Source organism: Tamandua tetradactyla, chromosome 20 (genome assembly GCF_023851605.1).
Source record: "Tamandua tetradactyla isolate mTamTet1 chromosome 20, mTamTet1.pri, whole genome shotgun sequence".
Classification (NCBI taxonomy): domain Eukaryota; kingdom Metazoa; phylum Chordata; class Mammalia; order Pilosa; family Myrmecophagidae; genus Tamandua; species Tamandua tetradactyla.
In genome coordinates, this window is record NC_135346.1 from 54,724,606 (window position 1) to 54,749,127 (window position 24,522).

The 24,522-nt window shown below is 42.0% G+C and overlaps 1 pseudogene; it reads left to right on the forward strand.

Annotated features, from left to right (window-relative positions):
* Positions 1-3,240: 3,240 nt before the first annotated feature.
* On the forward strand, positions 3,241-4,648 carry LOC143664735 (large ribosomal subunit protein mL42 pseudogene; annotated as a pseudogene).
* Positions 4,649-24,522: the final 19,874 nt, after the last annotated feature.

Sequence of the window (24,522 nt, forward strand, 5' to 3'; positions counted from 1 at the left end):
GACAAACCATCCTTGCTATGCTCTGTCAAATTCCTGACCCAGAGAATCAGCGAGCATAATAAAATGGTTCTGTCATGCCACCAAGTTTTGGGGTGGTTTATTTTGCAGCAATAGGTAACCAGAACATAGTGCAGGCAAAATGGCTCAGCATACTGTTTGCTCCGCAGTAGATGCTCAATACAACAGTAGCTCTTAGTGATATGATTGGTAACAGAGTTGTCCTGGCTGGGAAGACCAATAGGCTGTAAGGGGAGAAAAAGCAGAGGGGGCTGCTCTAGGAAATATGATCCCACGGTGATCTCAAGCCTTCCTCCTGGACTTTATTTTGGCTCCAATTTGAGGTCCCCTTCCTCTCTCCTTCCATCCAAGGTTCACAACTGAAAATAGCCACAAGTGGAGATGGTGGGAGGGCCTTAGAGTTTTCTCTTTTTGCCCCCCCCTCCGGTAAATTCTGGAGTGGTGTTGGCATGGGTTGTAGACTGGAGCGGAGGTGGAGAGCATCGAGAAACCACCTTGTTTGCTGCGACTATGAAACTATAATGATACAGTGGTCATAAAAGTGATGTGTAGATACTAGGAAGGCCTTGCCTCTGTGCCATGCTTTTCCTTTACAAAGTGCCTTGCCCCTCCCTGGTCTACAGCCGCCTGAGCGCAGAGACTTCTCCAGCACACTTCTTGGCAGTTGGGAGTGTTCGACAAATGCTTGCTGATGGGTAAATATGAAACACACGGAGCCGTGGCTTTGTAGCGAGTCCCGGTGCGTGTGCGCTGCCTCGGCCCCAGGAGGGGATTTTTTTTTTCTTTTTTTTAATTTGTGACTCAGGCTTCCAGGCCGCCCTGTCCAAGTCCGCCCCCTGTCTCTTCCTCCCCAGGGCGTCAGGGGAGAGACGCTGTCGGGAGGCGAGCAAGGGACTGGCGCTCTGGGGGCTCCCACTTGCAGAAGCGCGAAGCCTCGGACAGAGCGGACACTACGCAGCTGGCAGCCGCAGCGGACCTGGCTTTCGGCCTTTTTCTCCGGAAGAAACAAAGGACAGACAGCGTCAGGCGAAACGCGGCAGCGTCCTTGGGGGTCGGCGAGGGCCGCGCGCCGGAGCTTCTCGGGTTTCCTCGGTGGGCCACGTGCACCGCCCTTAGACACCAGCGGCGCCCCCGGCTCCTTAGGGCGGCGGGCAGAGCGGCACCCCAGCTTTCCCACGACGCCCGGCGCCTCCGGGCAGGGCGTTAAGGCGCAGGCGGGCGCGCCCACTTCGCGGCTGGGCCCCGCCGCCCGCACCTCCCCGGCCCCGCACCGCGGCCTTCCCTTCCCGGGAGCAGCCCGCGACCGGCGGCCGCCTGCACGCCCTTCCTTCTGCCTGGCTCGCCCGCCTGCCATGCTGCTGGCTTCTTCTCAAGAAGGGATGGCGGGAAGGAGGGAGGGAGGCTGAAAGAGAGAAGAGATGGAGATTGAGATAGAGATGAAGGAGAGGGGGAGAGGGAGAGGGAGGAGGGAGAGGAGGAAGGAGGAGGGAGAGGAGGAGGGAGAAGGAGGGGAGAAAGGAGAGGAAGGAGGAGAGGGAGAGGGGGAGAGGGAGAGGGAGGAGGGAGAGGAGGAAGGAGGAGGGAGAGGAGGAGAGGGAGGAGAGGAGGAGGGAGAGGAGAGGAGGAGGGAGAGGGAAAGAGAAGAGGGAGAGGGAGAGGAGGAGGGAGGAGGGGAAGAGACTGAAGAAAAGAGATAGAGAGATTGAAAGAAAGGAGACAGGGAAGGAGAGAGAGTGGGAGTGAAAGGAGAGGGATTAAGAAAGAAAAGAGCTTGAGAGGGAGAGATTAAGAGAAGGGGGGTGACTGCAGCTGAGAAAAGAGAGAAGGGAGAGAAGAGAGAGGGCGAGTGGGAGGAGGAAGGAAGACTGAAGAGAGGAGAGAGAAGAGAGGGGGACTGAAGAAAGGAGAGATGGACAGGAAGGAGAAAAAAACTTGAAAGATAAGAGGGAGGGAGGGGGAGAGAGGGGAAGGTCGGGAGATGGAGAGAAGAGAGGGCAAGAGAAGAGAGCATGGTTGAGAGAGGAGAGAGAGGGTGACTGAAAGAGAGAAGAAAAGGTGAGAGAGAAGGGAGAAAGCCCTCCAAGGAGGGGAGCGTTTCCACGCCTGAGGGAATGTGCCTGGCCTGGCTTGGAGGCTGTTGTGGTGGGGGGAGAAGGGACCCACTCCTTTCTCTGGCGTCCACATGGAGACTGACAGTGGCCAGGTGTCAGGGGAGAGGAGCGGACATCGATTATTAAAGGACCTTTAGCTTTGATGAAAACATTCATCTGATTGTTTAAATATTGTGAGAGTGCCTTTCTTTTAATCAGCTAAATGTGGCTGAGTGGGGGTGAAGTGTGCTGTAAATCACTTTGTGTCAGAGGGAAATATTCCGTGTGTGTGTGTGTGTGTGTGTGTGTGTGTGTCGCTGCCGAAGGAGCACCAGAGAGGAGCTCAGTTACTTCTCACTGGCGGCTGGTCCCTTCCTCCAGCTGTAAAAATGGGGAGTGATAATCACCCTCTCCTGGTTGTGAAAATTAACCATCATCACCTGCATAAACTGCCTCGCCCAAGGTCAAAGCCCAAGGGGGAGCTGGGTAAAGGTTCCCTCACCCCATCCCTTTCACCCTCCCAGCCCCTGTTTCTTCTTTGTAAAGTGGGAATAATTATACCTGTCAACTTGCCTGGGTTGTTGAGTAGTTGGGAGGGATCAGTGCAAATGAAAGATGTTATAGAATGCAAGCTGTGGTCTTTCATTCTTGAGGATATATGCCTTGGAAAGAATTGGCATTTTTTATTTTTGTTTTAAAACAACTAATTGCACGTTTGGTTTATTTAAAAAGAAGGAAGCAAAAGCATATGAACAGCAGCAAAAACCAAACAGATGGAATTTTTCACCCACAGGGAAAACCTGCCACCAAAATGACCGGATGTCATCTTTTGGATGATGGAAATAGAAAACACGAGGAATCACTCAGCATTGGAAAGTTGGCCAAAAGAGCTAGTGTCCCTCTGTGTCTTAGCTTGGCTTCAAATCACCAGAGGTGGTGGTTCAGAGTAGATTCTCACCCCACCTCAAAGATTCTTTTAGCAGTGGGGCTCTGGGAATCTGCTATTTTAAAGAAGCAGCCCAGGCTGTTTGGAAGGCAGTGGTTTTCTGGTTTGCAGTTTTAAGAAGACAAACAAAGCTTTCCCATATTGGAGAGCACTGTTCTCTGGTTCCTCTGAGGTAAAGCAGGACTTATGGAGGTAGCACAGTTTGGCTTCCTGTTTCCAAATGGGGAAACCAAGCAAGGTATCTTTGGGGAAGCTTGCTATAGGCTGCCAAATTGGCTAGTGCAGCCCCATAGCTAGACCCCAGGGCTGGTGGGGATCAAACATACTTTAAAAAATAAATGCAAGGGATAAGATGGTGAGTTCACGGTGAACATCTATAGAGGCTTGAAAATATACGTGCCTAGAAGCAGATTTTTAAAGCAGTTTCTCTTCAAAGCATCTTTTTATACTGCCCAATATATTCCTTGATTCTCCACGGCAGTAGCAGCAGTAAAATGGGTGATATCAAATAGTACTATCTAGAAACATTTATTTCCAATCCAAAATGGAGCTTTATATCGTGTTTGCCATAAATCTACATATTCTTCTCTTGTAGATGACTATAATTGCAAAGTAGAATTTGCTTTGACATCCAATGGCAGGACGATAATATGCTACCACCCTTCTGTGGATGTTCCATATGAACACACAAAACCTGTCCCTCAACCAGATCCTTGCATAATAACGAAGGAACACATGACCAAGTGCTGAAAACCAGTGCTCTAGTTTGCTAGCTGCCGGGATGCAATATACCACAAACAGATTGGCTTTTAAAAAGGGGAATTTAATAAGTTGCTAGTTTATAGTTCTAAGGCCAAGAAAATGTCCCAATTAAAACAAGTCTATAGAAATGCTCAATCTAAGGTATCCAGGGAAAGATACCTTGGTTCAAGAAGGCCGATGAAGCTCAGGTTTCTCTCTAAAGTGAGAAGGCACATGGCGAACACCGTCAGGGTTCCTCTCTCATCTGGAAAGGTATGTGGCGAACATGGCATCATCTGCTAGCTTCCTCTCCTGCTTTCCCTTCACGAAGCTCCCCGGGAGGCATTTTCCTTCTTCATCTTCAATGCTGTGGCTGGTGGACTCTCTACTTTGTGGTGCTGTAGCATTCTCTGCTCTCTCTGAATCTCCTGCTTTCTCCAAAACGTTTCTTCTTTTATGGAATTCCAGTAAACTAATCAAGACCCACCCGAATGGAGACACGTTTCCACCTAATCCAGCTTAACAACCACTCTTGATTGAGTCACATCTCCAGGGGGATGATCTAATTACAGATTCAAACATATAGTACTGAATAGGGATTAGAAGAAACAGCTGCCTTTACAAAATGGGATTAGGATGAAAACATGGCTTTTCTAGGGTACATACATCCTTTCAAACCAGCACAACCAGATTAGAAGAAAGAGAAGAAAATCTTAAGTAAGGACCCATGATAGAACAGCTTAGCAAAATGTTCTTTACTACTAAGCACCCCTGGTATCCTCATGCACAGCATCACAAACGTTGTAGGAAAGTGAATCCCCCAAAAGAGAGACGATTTTCAAGGTCTCTTTAGCACTCAAAGAGAAATGTTATCTTTTGCCTTATTTGCCATTTGAGAAAATATAATCTGGTGTGTTTACTAATATGTTATATAGTAAAATAGTAATAAAATATCTTTTCATAGAAAAATATAATGCTGTATTTGGTAGATGAATCTCTTTTATTCTGTGTTTCCTCATAGCACATTTAGAGACTGTGTTATTTTGCATCACATGCTATTGTTCCTATTTTTTTAAAATGTAAGGTTTTTATTTTTTATAAAATTATACAAGTAATGAATATATTCTCACTGTAACAGTTTTAATATTTGATACAAAGCACTGTATTCTGCTAATATTACCTCCTTGCTTAAAGATAATCCTTGTTTTTTGTTTTGTCTGCATCCTTCTAGCTCTGCCCTGTCTAATATTATGGTGGCCACTGGCCATATGTGGCTATTAGGCCCTCGAAATGTGGCTAGTCCAAATTGACATGTACCTTTAGTGTAAATTACACACTGGATTTTGAGGGCTTAGAGTGAAAAAATAATGGAAAATATCTCAATTTTTAGTAGTGATTTGCATGACAATGTTTTGGATGAATTGGGTTATATAAGCTAAATTTCACCCATTAAAAACTTGAAAAAGTATGGATACTAGAACATCTTAAATCACATATGTGGCTGTGTTTTAACAATGCTAGACCTTCCTTTATGCATTTAGATACATATGAATGCACATCTACACACAGTTACAAAGAACAGGTAAAAAATTCCTTTTTTTTTTTTTTTTTTTTTTTTTTCATGGGCAGGTACCCGGAAGCGAACCTGGGTCTCTGGCATGGCAGGCGAGAACTCTGCCTCCTGAGCCACCGTGGCCTGCCTGATTTCATACATTTTATATTGATTTCGTTTGCTTTTTTTTTTTCTCATTTCAATCTGTCTTGATACCTGTTCCGTGTCAGTATATCTAAATCCTCCTTTTCTTTTTGAATTGGTACATAGTATTCCATATTGATCAGTCAACTTTATTAGACCATTTCTGATTGATGGACATTTGCCTTATTTCCATGTTTTCCCCATTATAAACCAATAACATCCTTGTTCTTTGGCTTTCTTCTTTCCCGTATCTCTGGATTTGCAGGACTATCTGGGGCTTCACAGATTCTTACTGGACAGCATAGGTGATGACTCGGCCAATTTTAGTGTGCTTATATAATTTATCGTCCAAATAGGGACATTGGAGAGTGAAGGCAGTGATAGCGGCAATGCTTTTATGACAACAGGACCTCCACGTACAAACTGGAACCATCCTGTACAAATTAGGGTATCTGGTCACCAGAGCTCAAGAAAGGGTCCACCAAGAAATGATCATGATGATGAATATGCAACTATGTGATGATATTGTGAATTACTGATTACATATGTAGAACTGAATGATCAAAAAAAAGAGAAAGGGTCCAACCTGTGTTTTATTACTGGATGCTTCACAGATAAGGAAAGGAAACTTGCCTTAAGCCTTGGTCTCCAACAAATGTTTGATATCCAGCCTTTGTTTCTAGGTAATTTGTGGGCATTGGGGCTGTCTTCTGAGGCTGGGGCAGGGAACATGGATGGGAAATGGATCAAAGACTGGAAAGAGAAAGGGCCACTGACTCAGGAGGCCCGTTTGCCACAGGCCCTGCCTCATGGAAGCTCTTGGAAGAGTCGGTGGTAGACAAGTAGGAAGGGAGATGGCGGCGGTTGATTTCATTCTTGACCACTCATTGCTAACTTGGGGACCATCTGAGCTGCCGACCTCAAGGGGGGAGACTCCAGATTTTGTTACCGGTTCTTCAGGAAACCACCACTCTCTTCCCACCCTCCTTTCTGTGACTAATTTCTGAAATCTCTGTAACCGAGAAGGCATTGGATGAAGTTTCCCACTCCAGGAGGGCAGTGGGTGCCAGACTGGGGTGGGGGCGGGGGGCGGGTGTAAGGAATGAGGGGTGAGACTCCATGCAGTCACATGCTGTCCCTCAAGAGCAGAGGGAGAGGCCTCCAGATTGGGTGGCAGCAGCTGGCGGGGCGTTGGGATAATCTCACTGATGACTGGGTAGATATGACTCTATGTGTTAGTGGATTCCAGCAAGCAATGTGCTCCTCGATGAAAAGGTCATGGACATTGTCTTGTGGGATCTGCCTGGCCTGGCTTTGACAGTTCTCAGCTGCTTGATAAATCTCCCATCAGTTCCATCTGGCCAAAAAGATGTCATCACCATTTTCTCATAGCCACAAAGAGTAAAGGTCAATCATGAAACAGTTTCATCAGCCCAGTTCAAACCAAAGAAGATGAACTTAAATTTTTCAGTGGAAGGTGAATTAGTGTTACTGTTGGGTTACTTATTCTGTGGTAATACAGAGTAAATAATTTGTATATTATATATATATATATTTTCATATGCTATATGGCGTGGGTCACATTTCATTCTTTTTCCATGTGAGTATCCCGTTATTGCTGCGTTACTTGTTGAATTTTTGTTTGTTTGTTTGCTTGTTTGTTTTGTTATGGGGAAGTGCATGGGCCAGAAATCAAACCCGGGTCTCCCGCATGGCATGTGAGATTTGTCCTACTGAACTACCCTTGCACCCCTTATTCCAATTATTTACAATAATAAAATATTGTAGTAACATTTTATACTCATATATTATACATTGTTATAAGGATGATTGTGTTTTAGGTATTATTTGATTCTCCGGGCACCCAGATACTTAATGCATAGAACCTTAGAATCTTGAAGTTGGAAGGAATTTTAGCAGCTATTCAGTTCAGTTGTTTATAAACTTATTTTTTTCTTTTAAAAAAATTTCAAACTTACAAGACAGCTGCAGAATCTTACAAGCCCCATATATACATAGAGCTCCAATATATTCCACATCCAGATACCCAAATTCACTAACTTTTAAATTTTGTCACACTTGTCATATCCTTGTTTCCTTCCCTCCCTCCCTTCCTTCCTTCTACCCTTTATTTATCTATAGGGTAAAAGGAATTATCTATAGGGTAAATTTCTAAATATTTGAGAGTAGGTTGTATACGTCATGCCCCTTGAACATAATACTTTTCCATGTACATTTCCCAAGAACACCCAAGAACAAGGATATTCACTTATATATAGTTGTCACTAACCTCTTGTTTTAAAGCAGTGGAATCCTATTGCAAATATTATTTTTTTATGCAGAATCTAAATACATAAAATAGATGAACTGGATGTGGCAGAAGCCTGGTCTTCTCCATACCAACTCCTCCTGCTCTCATAGTGGTTTCTGTTTGGAAACTTTTGTGTTTAAATTCTCTAGCCAGCCTCTGAGTCCCCATTGTTGCATCCCCAACAATTGTAATGTCTTGCCTTTTGCTTGCATACTTCTCAGTACCTTGGGAGGCAGCCTCTACTCTGCCAAGATAGTGCCAATGGTCAGAAAGACTTACTCACAGTGATTGAAGTTCTCTGACGTCATCCTTCCCCAAATCTGTGGCCGCTAGGAGGTTCCAGTAGCCCATTTCATACCCACCCTGGAGATGGTGAAATATGTCAGGCTGCTGAGCCGTTCTTGTGCTAAATAATACCTGGGTCCTTTTATTGACTGTATGGCTTCTCAGGAATCTAGTAATATCCATCCTGACTTGCGTTGATTGGACATCAGAGGGGCAGGTGTGGGACACCTTCTCCCTCAAGAGCTTGAGAAATGGGCTGGCTCTGGCTGGGAGAATTCTTGGAGTGTAGGGTGGGGGTATGGGAGAGACTTGCAAGTCGAACACCCTGTAATTTTTTTTCTTTATCTTTATTGTGGTAACATATATCCAGCATATAACTTCCCATTTTAACCACTTTTTTTTTTTTTTTTTTTAAAGGAAAGACAGAGAGAGAAGGAAGGAAGGATAGAAGGAAGGAAGGGAAACATTTTTAAACATTTTCTTGTTTTATTGTATTCTGTTTCTCCGTTTTTGTTACATGGGCTGGGGCCGGGAATCGAACCGAGGTCCTCCGGCATAGCAGGCAAGCACTTTGCCCGCTGAGCCACCGCGGCCCGCCCCCATTTTAACCACTTTTTTTTTTTTTTTTTTTTTTTTTAAAGACAGAGAGAAGGAAGGAAGGATAGAAGGAAGGAAGGAAGGAAGAAAGGGAAACATTTTTAAACATTTTCTTGTTTTATTGTATTCTGTTTCTCCGTTTTTGTTACATGGGGTGGGGCCGGGAATCGAACCGAGGTCCTCCGGCATAGCAGGCAAGCACTTTGCCCGCTGAGCCACCGCGGCCCGCCCTTAACCACTTTTAAGTGTACCAGTCAGTGGTGTTAAATTACATTCACAATGTTGTGCTACCATCACTACCATCTATTACTAAAGCTTTTCCGTCACCCCAAAGGGAAACTCTGCCCCCATTAGCCATGCCCTGTTCTTGCAGTAACCCCTCCAGCCTCATACTTCCTTGCTGCAGAGGTGTCCTTGGGCTTTAATTTTCCCCTGCTCGACACCAGAATTGGGGGGCTGGAGGTATCTACAAAGGAAACTGTTTCAGTAATTTCCAGAAAAAAAAATAAAAAAAACAGGCATAGTGATCTTATGTGACTTAGGGTAGCTTGATAATGTGACCATGTCCTGGTGGCCTGATTTTGCCTAAAGGCTGCAAAACATAGTGGTGGCGGAAAACATGGGATTTTATTGCCTTCTATGTGCGTTTGGCCAGCAGTGACCAGTCAGGGTTTAGTCAGATTCTACTTCATCAATGACATGGATTTAAGGTTTGGGCTCTGCAAGTATTTTTAGTAGCAAAACAACAACAACAAAAACAAAATCCAGGCGGGCCATGGTGGCTCAGCAGACAAGGATGCCTGCCTGCCATGCCAGAGGACCCGGGTTTGATTCCCGGTGCCTGCCCATGTGAAAAAAAAAAAAAAAAAAAAGTCCCATGCATCTCCCAAGGCGGGCTGACTGCCTTGTGGAACTCTTTTAACATTTCAGTCCTGCCTGGAGGTGCCTGAGTGCAGCCCCTCTCCGTGCCCCGCCTGCAGACTCTGCTGAGCCTAGAGGCCACTGGGAGTCCTGTCCACTTGTTGACTGCTTTTGACATTTTCCTGGTGAGAGTGTAGAGACTTTTTTTTTTTGAGTTTGCCCTGCAGGTTTTATCTTTTGTTTATTTATTCTTCTTCAATTTTTTTTTTTTAAATTGAGATATAATCATCTGAAGTGTATAATCGATGGTTCACAGTACCATCATAAAGCTGCTCATTCATCATTACAGCCCATTTTTGAACATTTTCATTACTCCAAAAGCAACTAAAATAAGAATAAAAATGAAAATGAAAGTAAAAAGGAACACCCGAAACCTCACATAACCCCTATTGTTTATTTATTTATTTTTGTCTTTTTTTTCTTCTTACTCATCTGTCCATACACTGGATAAAGGAAATGTCAGTCACAAGATTCACACTCACATGTTCACACTTTAAAAGCTCTATAGTTATTCAATCATCTCCAAAAATCAAGTCTATTGGGTTTCAGGTATTTCCCTCTAGCTACTCCAATACACCAAAAACTGAAAAGGGATATCTATATACTGCATAAGAATAACTTCCAGAAAGACCTCTCGACTGTATCTGAAATCTCTCAGCCACTGAAACTTTATATTGTTTCATTTATCTTCTGCCTTTTGGTCAAGGAGGCTTTTTCATTCCCATGATGCCAGGGCCAGGCTCATCCCCAAGAGTCAGATCCCGTGTTGCCAGGGAGATTTATACCCCTGGGATTCATGTCCCACATAGGTGGGGGAGGGCAGTGAATTCACCTGTGGAGTTGGCTTAGAGAGAGGCCACATCTGAGCAACAAAAGAGGTTCTCCTGGGGGTGACTCTTAGGCCTAATCATAAGTAGGTTTTGCTTCTCCTTTGCAGGAATAAGTTTCAAAGGGGCAAGCCCCAAGATGGAGGGCCTGTCCCATCAAATTGGCAGTCCCCATGCTTGCGAGAATATCAAGTCTTTCCCATGTAGAGAAGTTTAATAATATTTCCACCTTTTTCCCCAGTCCATCAAGGGGACTTTGCAAATACTTTTTAATCTTCTGCCCAGTTTATTCTGGGATGTTTCAGGGCATCAAACCAACCTGTACAAACCAACAAGATCTCGTCTCTAGTCATGGTTCCATGTAATTATGGTGTTTGAATAAGCTGACCATACAAGTTACATTAGATAGTATGCTACTGAAAATATAAATTTTGTACCAAATAAACATCCCTTCTTTTTCATGCAGAAATTGAAGTTTAAAATACAGTCAATATCATCCTTTTCCCTTTAGTCTGTTTTACCTTAGTCTTACCCTGGTTAACTTCATTCATATCTCTAATTGAAGACTGATCACTTATTCAGTATTTTTAACAATTGCTGTATGGGGTAATGCTGACTTTTATAGCTACAGAACTCTAACTTTGTGCCTCAGGTGTCATACAAATACTCAAAGTTCCATGGAATAATCAGGTTATACACAAAGAGTTCAGCATCTCAGAATTTAGAAACAACAGTTCCAACTGTGGAATAGACGTGTCTGCTGTAAGAGTTACAATCTAGGAACCTTTGCAATAGGCCTTCATCTGATAACCTCTACTCTTAAATTCAATTCTCAGAGTTTTCACATTATGGTCAGTCCATGTTAGTGAGGCATAATAATATTTGACTTTTTGTTTCGGACTTATTTCACTGAACTTACTGGCCTCAGTTTCATTGACCTAGTTGCATGCTTCATGACTTCATTTCTTCCTGCAACCACTCAATAGTCCATTGTATGTATACACCATGGTTCCCCCTTCCAGTCTTCAGTCGATCCACTCTTAGGTCACCTCCATCCATTGCAGTTCATGAACACTGCAGCCATAAATACCAGTGTGTAAATGTCCATTTGTGTTCTTGCTCTCAGTTCCTCCAAGTACACACTTAACTGTTTCAGGAAGAAAGCACCATCTTGATGATGCCTCATTTGGACGTTTTCCTAGCCTCAAAACTGTAAACTAATATATTCCCATTTGTGCTGGTTTGAAAGGAAATATGCCCCCTAGAATAGTCAAGAGTGGTTGTTTAACTGGATTAGGTGATGACATGTCTCCACTCATTTGGGTGGGTCTTGATTGGTGTTCTAGTTTGCTAGCTGCCAGAATGCAACGCACCAGAGACGGATTGGCTTTTAATAAAGGGGGATTTGAGACTTCCGGAGAAGATGGCGGCTTAGTAAGACGCGCGGGTCTTAGTTCCTCCTCCAGAAAAGCAACTAAAGAAACAGAAACAATACAAAACAGCTCCCGGAGTCACGACAGAGACCAAAAAAGACAGCGTACCCCATTCTGGAACGGCTGAACGGGTAGGGAGAATCCACTGCTGTGAGATACCCGAGGGGTGCACGTTTTCCCGGCTGGGGTGGCTGGCGTCTGGGGTCCCCTCCACGCACGTGGCTCCCCGGTCTGACTGGGAACATTGGATAGCGGGGCCCTCCCGTCACGCTTGGCGTCTCGGGCCAGCTGGGCAATTTGGACCGGCACTCCCCCAAGCCACGGCCAGCGACCCCCACCTCCACGCGCGGTTTCCCGGGCCGACTGCCCCGCAGACAAACGACCGCCACGAGCGCCACCTACTGGGCAGGAAAAGAAAAACAGAGCCCAGAGATTCCACAGAAAAACCTTTCAACCAGCTGGGTCCCACAACCAGGGAGATCTGATCAAATGCCCAGACACCAGCAGAAAATAATGGATGACGCTCGGAAAATTGAAGATATGGCTCAATCAAAGGAACAAACCAATAGTTCAAATGAGATACAGGAGCTGAGACAACTAATGCTGAATATACGAACAGAAATGGAAAAACTCTTCAAAAACCAAATCAATAAATTGAGGGAGGACATGAAGAAGATATGGGCTGAACAAAAAGAAGAAATGGGCTGAACAAAAAGAAGAAATAGAAAATCTGAAAAAACAAATCACAGAACTTGTGGGAGTGAAGGACAAAGAAGAAAAAATGGAAAAAACAGTGGATACCTACAATGGTAGATCTAAAGAGACAGAAGCTACAATTAGTGAACTGGAGGATGGAACAACTGAATTCCAAAAAGAAACAGAAACTATAGGGAAAAGAATGGAAAAACTTGAGCAGGGAATCAGGGAACTGAATGACAATATGAAGCGCACAAATATACGTGTTGTGGGTGTCCCAGAAGGAGAAGAGAAGGGAAAAGGAGGAGAAAAACTAATGGAAGAAATTATCACTGAAAATTTCCCAACTCTTATGAAAGACCTAAATATACAGATCCAAGAAGTGCAGCGCACCCCAAAGAGAATAGACCCAAATAGGCGTTCTCCAAGACATTTACTAGTTAGAATGTCAGAGGTCAAAGAGAAAGAGAGGATCTTGAAAGCAGCAAGAGAAAAACAATCTGTCACATACAAGGGAAACCCAATAAGACTATGTGTAGATTTCTCAGCAGAAACCATGGAAGCTAGAAGACAGTGGGATGATATATTTAAATCACTAAAAGAGAAAAACTGCCAACCAAGACTCCTATATCCAGCAAAATTGTCCTTCAAAAATGAAGGAGAAATTAAAACATTTATAGACAAAAAGTCACTGAGAGAATTTGTGACCAAGAGACCAGCTCTGCAAGAAATACTAAAGGGAGCACTAGAGTCAGATACGAAAAGACAGAAGAGAGAGGTATGGAGTAAAGTGTAGAAAGAAGGAAAATCAGATATGATATATATAATACAAAAGCCAAAATGGTAGAGGAAAATATTATCCAAACAGTAATAACACTAAAAGTTAATGGACTGAATTTCCCAATCAAAAGACATAGAATGGCAGAATGGATTCAGCTTTAAGACAAGATAAACTTATGAACCATGTAATAACATGGATGGACCTAGAGAATATTATGCTGAGTGAATCCAGCCAAAAACTAAAGGACAAATACTGTATGGTCCCACTGATGTGAACGGACATTCGAGAATAAACTTGAAATATGTCATTGGTAACAGAGTTCAGCAGGAGTTAGAAACAGGGTAAGACAATGGGTAATTGAAGCTGAAGGGATACAGACTGTGCAACAGGACTAGATACAAAAACTCAAAAATGGACAGCACAATAATACCTAATTGTAAAGTAATCATGTTAAAACACTGAATGAAGCTGCATCTGAGCTATAGGTTTTTGTTTTGTTTTGTTTTGTTTTGTTTTGATTTTACTATTATTACTTTTATTTTTTTCTCTATATTAACATTCTATATCTTTTTCGGTTATGTTGCTAGTTCTTCTAAACCAATGCAAATGTACTAAGAAATGATGATCATGCATCTATGTGATGATGTTAAGAATTAATGATTGCATGTGTAGAATGGTATGATCTCTAAATGTTGGGTTAATTTCTTTTTTTCCGTTAATTAAAAAAAAAAAAAAGAGAAGGGATAATTGGAGATGAAGGGATACAGACTGTACAACGGGACTGGATATAAAAACTCAGAAATGGACAGCACAATACTACCCAATTGTAATGCAATTATATTAAAACACTGAATGAAGCTGCATGTGAGGTATAGGTTTTTTGTTTTTGTTTTTTTTGTTTTTTTTTCTTTCTATTATTGTTTTAATTCTTATTCTGTTGTCTTTTTATTTCTTTTTCTAAATTGATGCAAATGTACTAAGAAATGATGAATATGCAACTATGTGATGTTATTAAGAATTACTGATAGTACATGTAGATTGGAATGATTTCTAATTGTTTTGTTAATTCTTTTTTTAATTAATAAAAAAAAATAAAAAAAAAAAAATAAAGGGGGATTTATTTTGTTGGTTCTTCAAAGGAAAGGTAGCTAACTTTCCACTGAGGTTCTTTCTTACGTGGAAGGCACAGGATGGTCTCTGCTGGTCTTCTTTCCAGGCCCCTGGGTTCCAACAACTTTCCCCGGGGTGACTTCTTTCTGCATCTCCAAAGGCCTGAGCTGAGCTGCAAGTGCTGAGATGAGGAATGCTGAGCTGCTTAGGCTGTGCTACGTTGCGATCTCTCATTTAAGCGCCAGCCAATTAAGTCAAATGTCACTCATTGCAGCAGACATGCCTCCTAGCCAACTGCAGATGTAATTAGCAACAGATGAGGTTCACGTACCCTTGGCTTATGTCTGCAGCAACAAGATTAGGTATGCTCACCTGGCCAAGTTGAGAGCTGAATCTAACTAACACAATTGGTTTATTGGAGTCCTATGAAAGAGGAAACATTTTGGAGAATGAGAGATTCAGAGAGAGCAGAGCAGAACGACATAGCCACAAGAAGTAGAGTCTACCAGCCAGTAACCTAAGAAGATGAAGAAGAAAAATGCCTCCCAGGGAGCTTCATGAAACTGGAAACCAGGAGAGGAGAAACTAGCAGATGACACTGTGTTCGCCATGTGCCCTTCCAGATGAGAGAGGAATCCTGACCGTGTTCACCATGTGCCTTTTCAGATGAGAGAGAAACTCTGACGGTGTTCGCCATGTGCCTTCTCAAATGAGAACTTAATCGGCCTTCTTGAACCAAGGTATCCTTCCTTGGATGCCTTTGATTGGACATTTCTATAGACTTGTAATTGGGACATTTTCTTGGCCTTAGAACTGTAAACTAGCAACTTATTAAATTCCCCTCTTTAAAAGCCATTCCATTTCTGGTATATTGCATCCTGGCAGCTAGCAAACTAGAACACCACTGTTTCAGCCAACCCATCTTGTGGTATTTGCTAGAGCACCCGAGGAAACTAAAACAGTATTCAGCCAGTATTCTGGACGTATATCAGTCTCTATCTGGCTGCAGTACTTGGCTTGTTTTTCAGAATCACCTGGAGGGCTTATTGACACACACATTGCTGGTCTCTACCCCCACATTTCTATTCCATTGTATAGGGGTAGGACCTGAGAATTTGTATTTCTTGCAAGTTCTCAGGTGATGTTGAAGCTGCAGGTCTGGAGACCACACTTTGAGAATCACTGGCTTAGAGCTGTCCCCTGTGCTATGAAACTCCATCAGAAACATATCTAATTTTACTTCTTGTAGTAGATTGTTTGGTAGTCATAAGTTCTGCCCATCCTAGTATACATACTCCTTTGTGGTGTGACTTCCAGCAGAGGTAGATTCTTTCTCTACTTCCTTAAATCTATGCTGGCTTTGGGACTTACTATGACTGGTAGAATGTAATGGAAGCAATGTTGGGAGAGTTCCAGAGCCCAGCTCCCATGAGGCCTTGCAACTTCCACCTTCACTCTATTGGTTCGGTGTTCTGATATCATGATGTGAGGAAGTGGGTCTAGCCTACTAAAGGATGAGAGAACCAGTCAATAGCCAGCTTCAACTGCTAGACATGTGAGTGAGGGCATCTTGAACTTTCCAACCCAGTTGGCCTTCTAGATTAGGGTTTCTCAACCTTGGAACTATTGACATTTGGGGCCAGATAATTCTTTGTTCTTGGGGGCTCTCCTGTGCACTGTAGGATGTTTAGGAGCATCCTGGCCTCTACACACTAGATTTAAAATTTATTATTTATTTATTTTTAAAACTTTTTTTTATTGTGAGATAAAACATATATATAAAAAAGCAATACATTTCAAAGTACATTGTAGCAAGTTTGGTATGTCTTGTCTTTCAGTCAAGACACTGGGGACAGAAACATCAACATAATGATTCATCAGTCATGCTCATTTGTTAAAGCATATCTTCTCTGTTATAACTCCTCTTTCTCCTTTGATCCTTCTTCAGTCTTTAGGGGTAACTTTTTCCTGTTGGAAAGGAGTGTCAATAATATGGGATGGGGGAAAGAATTGGGTGATATTCTTGGAGAGGCTGGCGCCTCTGGAATTCAGGACTTACCTGACCTAGGAAGCCATCTGGAGGCTGTAGTTTTCTGGAAAATAATTTTAGTGCATGAAACTTTTGTAGAATCTAAGATAAAGCCCTAAGTGTTCTTTAGGATTGACAGAATGGTTTTGGTTGGATTGTAGATGCTCTAGATTTTAAGAACCAAAAATGTCAACAGTCATATCCAAAATCCCCTGGGGAACAAGACCAACCCTGATCAAGAACCACTGCTCCAGCTGAATGCAGTAGCTTAAGTGAGCCCAGAGGAAATGAGCAGAGCAACCACCCAGGCAACCTACAAAGTCATGAGAAATATTAAGTTGTTGTTTTAAGCCCCTGAACTTGGAGTGGTGTGTTAGGCAGCAACAACTGAGATACTTCCTTCCTAGTACTTTCTCCCAGAGCTCTTCATTTCTGTAAACCTCAGCTTCACACATTAAGGATGCTAATCCCTTTTTCTTTTTTTTTTCACATGGGCAGCCACCGGGAATTGAACCCGGGTCTCTGGCATGGCAGGCGAAAACTCTGCCACTGAGCCACCGTCACACCACCCAGATGCTAATCCCTTTTGCTGAAGTGTTTGCTACTTTTTCATTCCCTCTTTATATTTATCTTTCAACCTTCCCAACAGCCTTGTGAAGTAGTTGAGCATGCAGAGGACAACGAAGAGCAAGACTTTAATTGCCTTGGTCACATAGCTACTCAGAAAAGCCAGGCTTTCTGGTTCCTGCCGCTCAGACTCTGAAGTCATGCTGCCTGGATAGGGATCTTAGCTCCGCTGTGTATGACAAACTTGATCTTGGACAAGTCACTCAACTCACCTGATCTTCAGGTGACTCATCTATAAAATGAAGAAAGTAATATCACTTTCCTCATGGGTTTTTTTAAATGAAGATTTTTTTTTTAGATTTAAAATACATTTGTATATTTTTGATTGTGATAAATTTATAAAACATAAAATAATTTTAACCATTTTAAGTCGACAATTCTTTGACATTAAGCAACTGACAATACTGTGTAACTTTCACCACTTTTATAAGGCTTTAATGAGCTAACACAAACGTTCGCTAAAAAGGAGTAGAGAGTAAGTATTTAGGCTTTGCAAGCTGTACAATTTGTGTTGCATCTACTCAGCTGTACTATTGTGGGTGAAAGTGACTGTAAACAGTCCATAGATGAGTGCTCCAGTAAGACTTTATTCACAAAATCAGTTTTGCCATTGGACCGTAGTTTGCTGACCCCTGAGACAGAACATGGAAAAATCATGGCTATTGCCCAGTGCAAGGGAAGCACTCAACAAATGATAACTATTACTGTGATTACTGTACTATTATTATTTATTCTTTTAGCAGCCCTGTTTTACTTCTTCCCGTTTTGGTACTCTTTCTTTCAGCATTGTTATTTAGTTCCATCTATTGGGGAGTGAGCAAAAATTCACTTCTACTTGGACCAATTGTGATAGCCAGTTCTAAGCCCCAGTTAAGCTTTCAGATGGCTGCTTCCATGCTGGCATCTTGACTACAATCTTCTGAGATGCTCCAACCCAGAATAACCCAGCTAAGCTGCTCCTGAATTCCTGACCCACAGAAATTATATGAGATAATAAGTGTTCATTGTTGTTTTAAGTTGCTAACATTTGGGGCGATTTGTCATGCAGCAATAGATAACTGATACATCAATTCTCATAGCTGTCCTATATTGACTGACTGCTGCTTAGCTTGTGGGATGGCAGAAGTTTGTTCTCAAGGCAGGGTTTGCTGATCTTCTGATGCTTTGAGTGACAGAATAATTTGCAGTGCTGTGATCAGTTAGCCACTGCTGATAAATGTTTCTGAGGGTCCTTGTCTTCAGGTGATCTGACCCCAACCTGACCTTCTAGTCACATCTCCCAGAAACATCCTATGCAGCCTCACATTTTAGTCATACCAAAATTTTAATACTGTTACTAGTTACAAGTGTGTTAATATTAATTTTAATAAAATGCCATTTATTGGAGACTCCCCATATGCTATACACATTCTCATTTAATTCTCAGGAATGCCCTATGAAGATGTGCTAGTTTGAGCTCCGTTTTACTCAGCTTAGGAAACTACTCTTAGAAAGGTTATACAGTTAGAGGTACAGCTGGGATTTGAACTCAGTGTGTCTGAATTCATAGTCTGAGCTCCTCAGACACTCAGTGCTCTTTTATTGCACTTATTTATTGCTGTTCTGTCTTCCTGATGTACCTTTCCTCCTTCTTGAACAGGTGAATACCAAGTCATATTTTAAGACCCAGCTCAAATACCATCCCCCCGTGACACTTTCCTTAACATTCGTTGCCAGTTAAAAAATATTTATCAAGAACATGCTAAATGACAGGTATCTTTCCATAGACTGGGTATGCAGCAGTAAAAACAAAACTAATAAAAAATGAAAAAACAACAATAACAATATTACTGCTATCAAGGAGATAACATTCTGGTGGAAGAAAATTTATAAACAGATGGAAGCATGTGAAATTATTCTGGAAGTATTGTTCATTATGGAAACATAAGATAATTGTGGAAATATTGTTCATTGCTAGGTTGATGAATGGTTTTGAAAGGTGAAGGAAAGAGAATTGAGGATAACACCTCAGTCCAAAGTCCTTTGTCCTGATGGGAAAATGCTAGGCAGGGATTCAATGGTTCTTTTTAGATGGGTTAAGTTTAAGATTCTTAGAGACATCCAAGATTCTGGAGGGAAATTGTCTTCTGAGTCTAGAGCTTAGTGTTTAGGTCTGGGTTAGAGATAAGATTTTGGAAACCATCAGAGTAGAGATGGTGTCTAAAGCCATGGCAATGGATTAGATTATGCAGGGAGAGTGTAGAGAAAGAGAAGAGGGTCAGGACTGGTCCCGTCATTTCTTAAGTTAGTTGCTCCCTCTTCCTGACACCATTGCACTCTCTCTTTCTCTTTTTGGCACTTGCCACTCCTAATGTTGAAATGGTTTGTACTTTGGTAAGACTGGAAGTGTTTTGGGGACATGCACCATGTTTTATTCATCTCTGCAGCTGCTGTGCCCAGGGCAGTGCCTCATTCATGGTAGGTGTTTGCTAAATATTGGCTGGTGTCACAAGATCATATCAGTGAATGAAGGAACTATTGCCCTCTTGGAGCTCTAGGTTCAGTGTGGTCAAGTTCATGCCTATAGGCCTTCCAGAATACAGTTTGTGCTACAGCCTTAAGGTGGCCAGATTTCTGATTCATCAGTACACTTTGACATCAACCTTATATGTACGGCTTTCAGTAAATGGGGTGGTCAGAAAGGTGAGCTCTGGCTTATGAGGGGGTGTGGTTGAATGGCAGGTGGGTGAGAGTCCAAGAAGGGAGGGTCTTTTAGGAAAGTGAGATAAGATAAACCAGAAGATTCCCCCAGAAAGAGTGCTTATGAATAATGTAACTGTGATTCAGTAAATCTTTAGGATTTCAGCTGCACAAGATAAAACAGAAAAAGGAACAAACTCAACAGTGATGGTTATTTGAAGGGATGTCAGAACTCATCAGTGATGGTTGTTTGAAGGGACATTAGAACTTCAAGGAGGAAAGTGAAAGGATGAGGGAGCAGGGATTCAATGTTGTTGAGTGCTTATAAGAGTTGTATTCTTTACATAATTTTTCTATTCAATTTTACTGTCTCTTTTCACTGAGAAAAAAGAGAAGCTTAACATCAAATGGCTTGTATTTTAACTTGGGTTTGTCCTGATATAAAGTCACCAAGAAATCAGGGCTTGGGCAGCAGCATAGGGCAGTAGACTTAGAATTGGACACGTAATCAGGAGACATGAGGTTTTTTCCCCAGCATATTGAAGATGTCATCTTATTGTTTTCTGACTTCCATTGTTGCAGATGAAAAGTCAGCTGTCTGTCTTATTGCACCTATTAAAGGCAATTCACTTTTTTTTCTACTTACTTTTAAGATTTTTTCATCTTCTTCAGCTATTTTTTTAGTTATGTACTAGGTATGAACCTCTTTTTATTTATCCTGCTCGGAAGTTTTGGGATTCTTGAAATTGTGTTATGATGCCTTTCATCAGTTTTGGAAAAGTCTCTGCTGAGAATTTCAAATTTTTGCTTCTGCCATGGTCCTTGACTTCATCCCGAGCCCATAAGTACATATATGTTAAATATCATGGTGTCTTGTTTGTCTCTTGCTCAATTTGCTGTATTTTTCATTCTTTTGTCTTTCCTACTTTATTCTGATAATTTCTACTGACCTAAAATAATTTACTAATCTATCCCCCGCCCCCCAGCTGAAACTATCCTTTGAGATCTCCATTTTGGTTATTGCATTTTTCAGTTCCAAAATTTCTATTTGGTTCTTTTTTATAGTTTTAGTTTTCACTTTTCTGCCAAAATTGTTAGTCTTGTCTTTTATTTCCTTGAACTTGGTAAGCATAGTTTGAAGTCATTGATAACTTTTTGGGTCTGTTTCTATTGTTTGTTGATTTTTCTGTTTTTCATAATTTTTTAAAATGCTGCCTTGTCTGCTTTGTGCCTTATTATTTTTTATTGTGTTCATTCTGGACATTGTATTTGCAAAATTGCTTGCAGAATTAATTTGAGGCTTCAGATGATTTTTTTTTCCTCCCAAGATTTATGTTTGCTTCCACCAGGTTCCTGGGGTTCTAGCAAATCCAGAATCACCCCAGTGTAATATTAGGGCTTTAGAAGACTTGTAGTTGAGCTGTAGTCCCTGCAAAAACCTGCTTACATTTAAAATGCTTCCCTTTGGAGTCCCTATCCAAAGCAAGGAGGTTTCACTGGACCCCTACTCTTGGGGGAGGGGGCTCAGATTTCAGTCCCTGTCCCCTTTAGCCCTGTGAGGCTGTCAGAAGTGCTGCTCAACCAGCCCAGAATTAGTATATGCCCCCAGGTCTTAATGGCCTCTTTCTTCTTCTCTTGGGTTCAGTCTGCTAATTCTTTACTATTTGGTAGTTTTCTGGCTTCTCTAAGCAGGTCTTTTGTTTTCTTGGTTTTGTTAAAAGTATAAAACAAATGTTTATAAATAACGAAAGCAAAGTAAGCTGATGATCTGCTTCACTGGATTTATCCCCTTTCTTTCTCAAAAGATATTCTATCAGATAAAATTCACTTCTAGAAAGCGGATATATGAATTTTTTTTTCAGTTTGTTTTGCCTTTGCTTGCTTTAACAAACAATCCTCACATCTGAGGCAAAGGGGTCCCTATTTAGTACTACTAATAATTATATAATAGTAATAATAATAATGGTAATTATGTATTTTGTTTATGTACATACACATATACAACATTTACTATATATGTACATATATAACATGTATGTTACATATAAAATATTTAAAATGTTGTGTATTACATGATGCGTTATTATTTTACATTTACTGAGGAGAGGGCAGGGTAATTTTGTTATTGACTTTGAATTTTTTTTTTTATTTTGAATTTTTTAATAACCCCACAGTTTAAAATGTACCAGGGAAAGTAATAGACAATGCTTGGCAATATCCTTCTCTATATATTCCAAGAAAGTTCATGAGTTTCTTCCATTTGTCTGGTTAAGAATTTGCTTTTTCTGGTTGTCCTCAATAGAATGGAGGTTGGTCTGTTTTTCCTGCTTTTTATTATTGGAAATGAGAGTGTACCCTTCTAGATTTTAGTTCTAGTCTCAGCTCTGTCACTAATTAATTGCAGGACCTTGGGTCCTGTGCCAGTTCAAATTGCTTGTGGACCCCAGAAAAGCCATGTTCTTTAATCCTGATTCAATTTTGCTGTGTGGGAGCTTTTTGATTGTTCCCATGGAGATATGACTACCCAGTTGTGGGTAGTAACTTTTGATTAGATGGGTTCCCTGGAGATGTGCCTTTACCCATTCAAGGTGGGGTTACTTACTGGAGCCCCTTAAGAGGGAACCATTTTGGAAAAAGCTTGAGAGCCCATACAACCAGAGACCTTTGGAGATGAAGAAGGAAATTGTCCCTGGGGGAACTTCATGAAGCAAGAAGCCTGGAGAGAAAGCTAGCAGATGTTGCCATGTTCGCTTTGCGCCGTTCCAGTTGAGAGAGAAACCCTGAAAGTCATTGACCTTCTTGAACCAAGATATCTTTCCCTGGATGCCTTAGATTGGACATTTCTATAGCCTTGCTTTAATTTGGACATTTTCACTGCCTTAGAACTGTAAACTTGCAACTTAATAAATCCCCTTTTTAAAAAGCCATTCTGTTTCTGGTATATCACATTCTGGCAGCTAGCTAACAAGAACAGGTCCCACTGCTTTTGTTTCCTTATTATTCAAATGAGGATCATAACGGGGGTTAAGTTGCATGGTAAGATTATTGCTAAGAGTTAGTGAAGTAAGTCATGCGGAAACATGAAACCAATATAAATGCAAACTACTGAAGCCCATTTTCCCTTGATCTTCACCCCAGGATTTCCAGAGACATCTGAACTCTTCGGGGAAGAGGGCCCATGCTGATTTCCAGCCCAAGCTGGTGATGCCCCAACTGATTTGCACCAGGCAGTCCCTTGTTGCTTTCTATATATCAGGTGACTTAATGATACAACATTCATTATGGTAGCCAGATCTCAAATGTGGATGCTCTCGTGAGTTTTTATTATACTTCTCCTCACTGCTTTTTCCACATGATTACATTTCAGGAGGCATCTCGGATTATTTCCTTTTCCTTAGTTTTTGTCTCTAGTACCTTGCAGTGAGCAGATTTGCAGTGTGCTGCTGTGAGAAACCTGGGCTCTTGCCAAGAGAAAGTCTTCATGCCATCACCTCCCTTGGCCAGCTCAGCCAGCCTCCCGGTAGGGGCCCCTCTGGGTCCCATGCTTATTTTGGCCTTTGTGAACTGTGCAGAACCAGGGCTGACCCTGCCGATCTGTGGATGTGTGGCCAAGACAGGTCCCAGTGTCCTGCCTGGGCTGTGCATGTGAGAGGGGATCTGTGATGCAACACGATGGCATTTGTGACAGGGCGAGGGAAAGAGATTGCTGGCTGGGGCTCCAAGGGGCGTGATTAGATTACAGCCAGAGTTGCCTGTCTGGCAGAGATGGAAGACCTGTTCCTGCTAATTTCATATGCAGTGGAGCCCCATATTTACCTACTGACCAGAGGGACTCACTTCTGGAGCAGCAGGCAGTAGACCAGCAAATGCAGAGCCCAGACCCTAAGCCCATGATGCTGCCCTGTGCTTTTGCTTCTTATTTCTTTACAAATTCTTTTCATTCTCTGGCTTTTTTTTTTTTCTTTCCCCTGAGCGTATGTGTTTCCACAATGCTGAAACATTTGGATGGAAAGTGAAAAAGGACGTCAATCACCTGAGCTTTTGTCCATTGCAGCTCATTTCCTCCTTCTCTATTTAGCTACGGCCTCCCCACCCCTATTGCGTTTTACCTTTCTTTGCATTTATAAGTCCTTTTAGAGAGAGGGAGCAGTGTAGTTTGGTGGAAAGAACATGGGCTTTGGCAACAAACTCAGCAGGTTTGAATCCTTGCTTGACCAATTCTTGCTGGGTGACCTTGGGCAAATTACTTAGCCTCACTGAAGCTCAGTTTCCCCAGTTGTGAAACGGAGGACCTGACTTCTCTTTCTTAGTCGTTGTGAGGTCTGCATGAAATAAAAGACACAATGCTTCTTAAATAATTTTTAGCACATTGCATGCCTTCGGTGAACAATGGTTCCTATATCCCTTTTAGTCTCTTAATTTTTTTTGGTTTGTTTTCTGTTGACTATCTTTAAGGAAAAGCTTTTCGATGAGAAGAGATTTGGGTACAGTTACATATGCACAGAAGTTAATGATCTCAACTGTCATCTTTGATCTTTTTGTCTTCGGATGGTGATTACCAAGGACCTGTTGTGGGTAAGGCATATCCAAACTGAAATTGAAGACAGATTGGGTCAGGAAAAGACTCCAGGTAGAGCCCCAGGGACTTCTACCCTCCTGGATGGAATTCACCAGGTGAAAAAGTAAAGTTCAAGTGACGCCTTCTGTTTTGGTGCCGCTGCCTCTTCACCGGCTT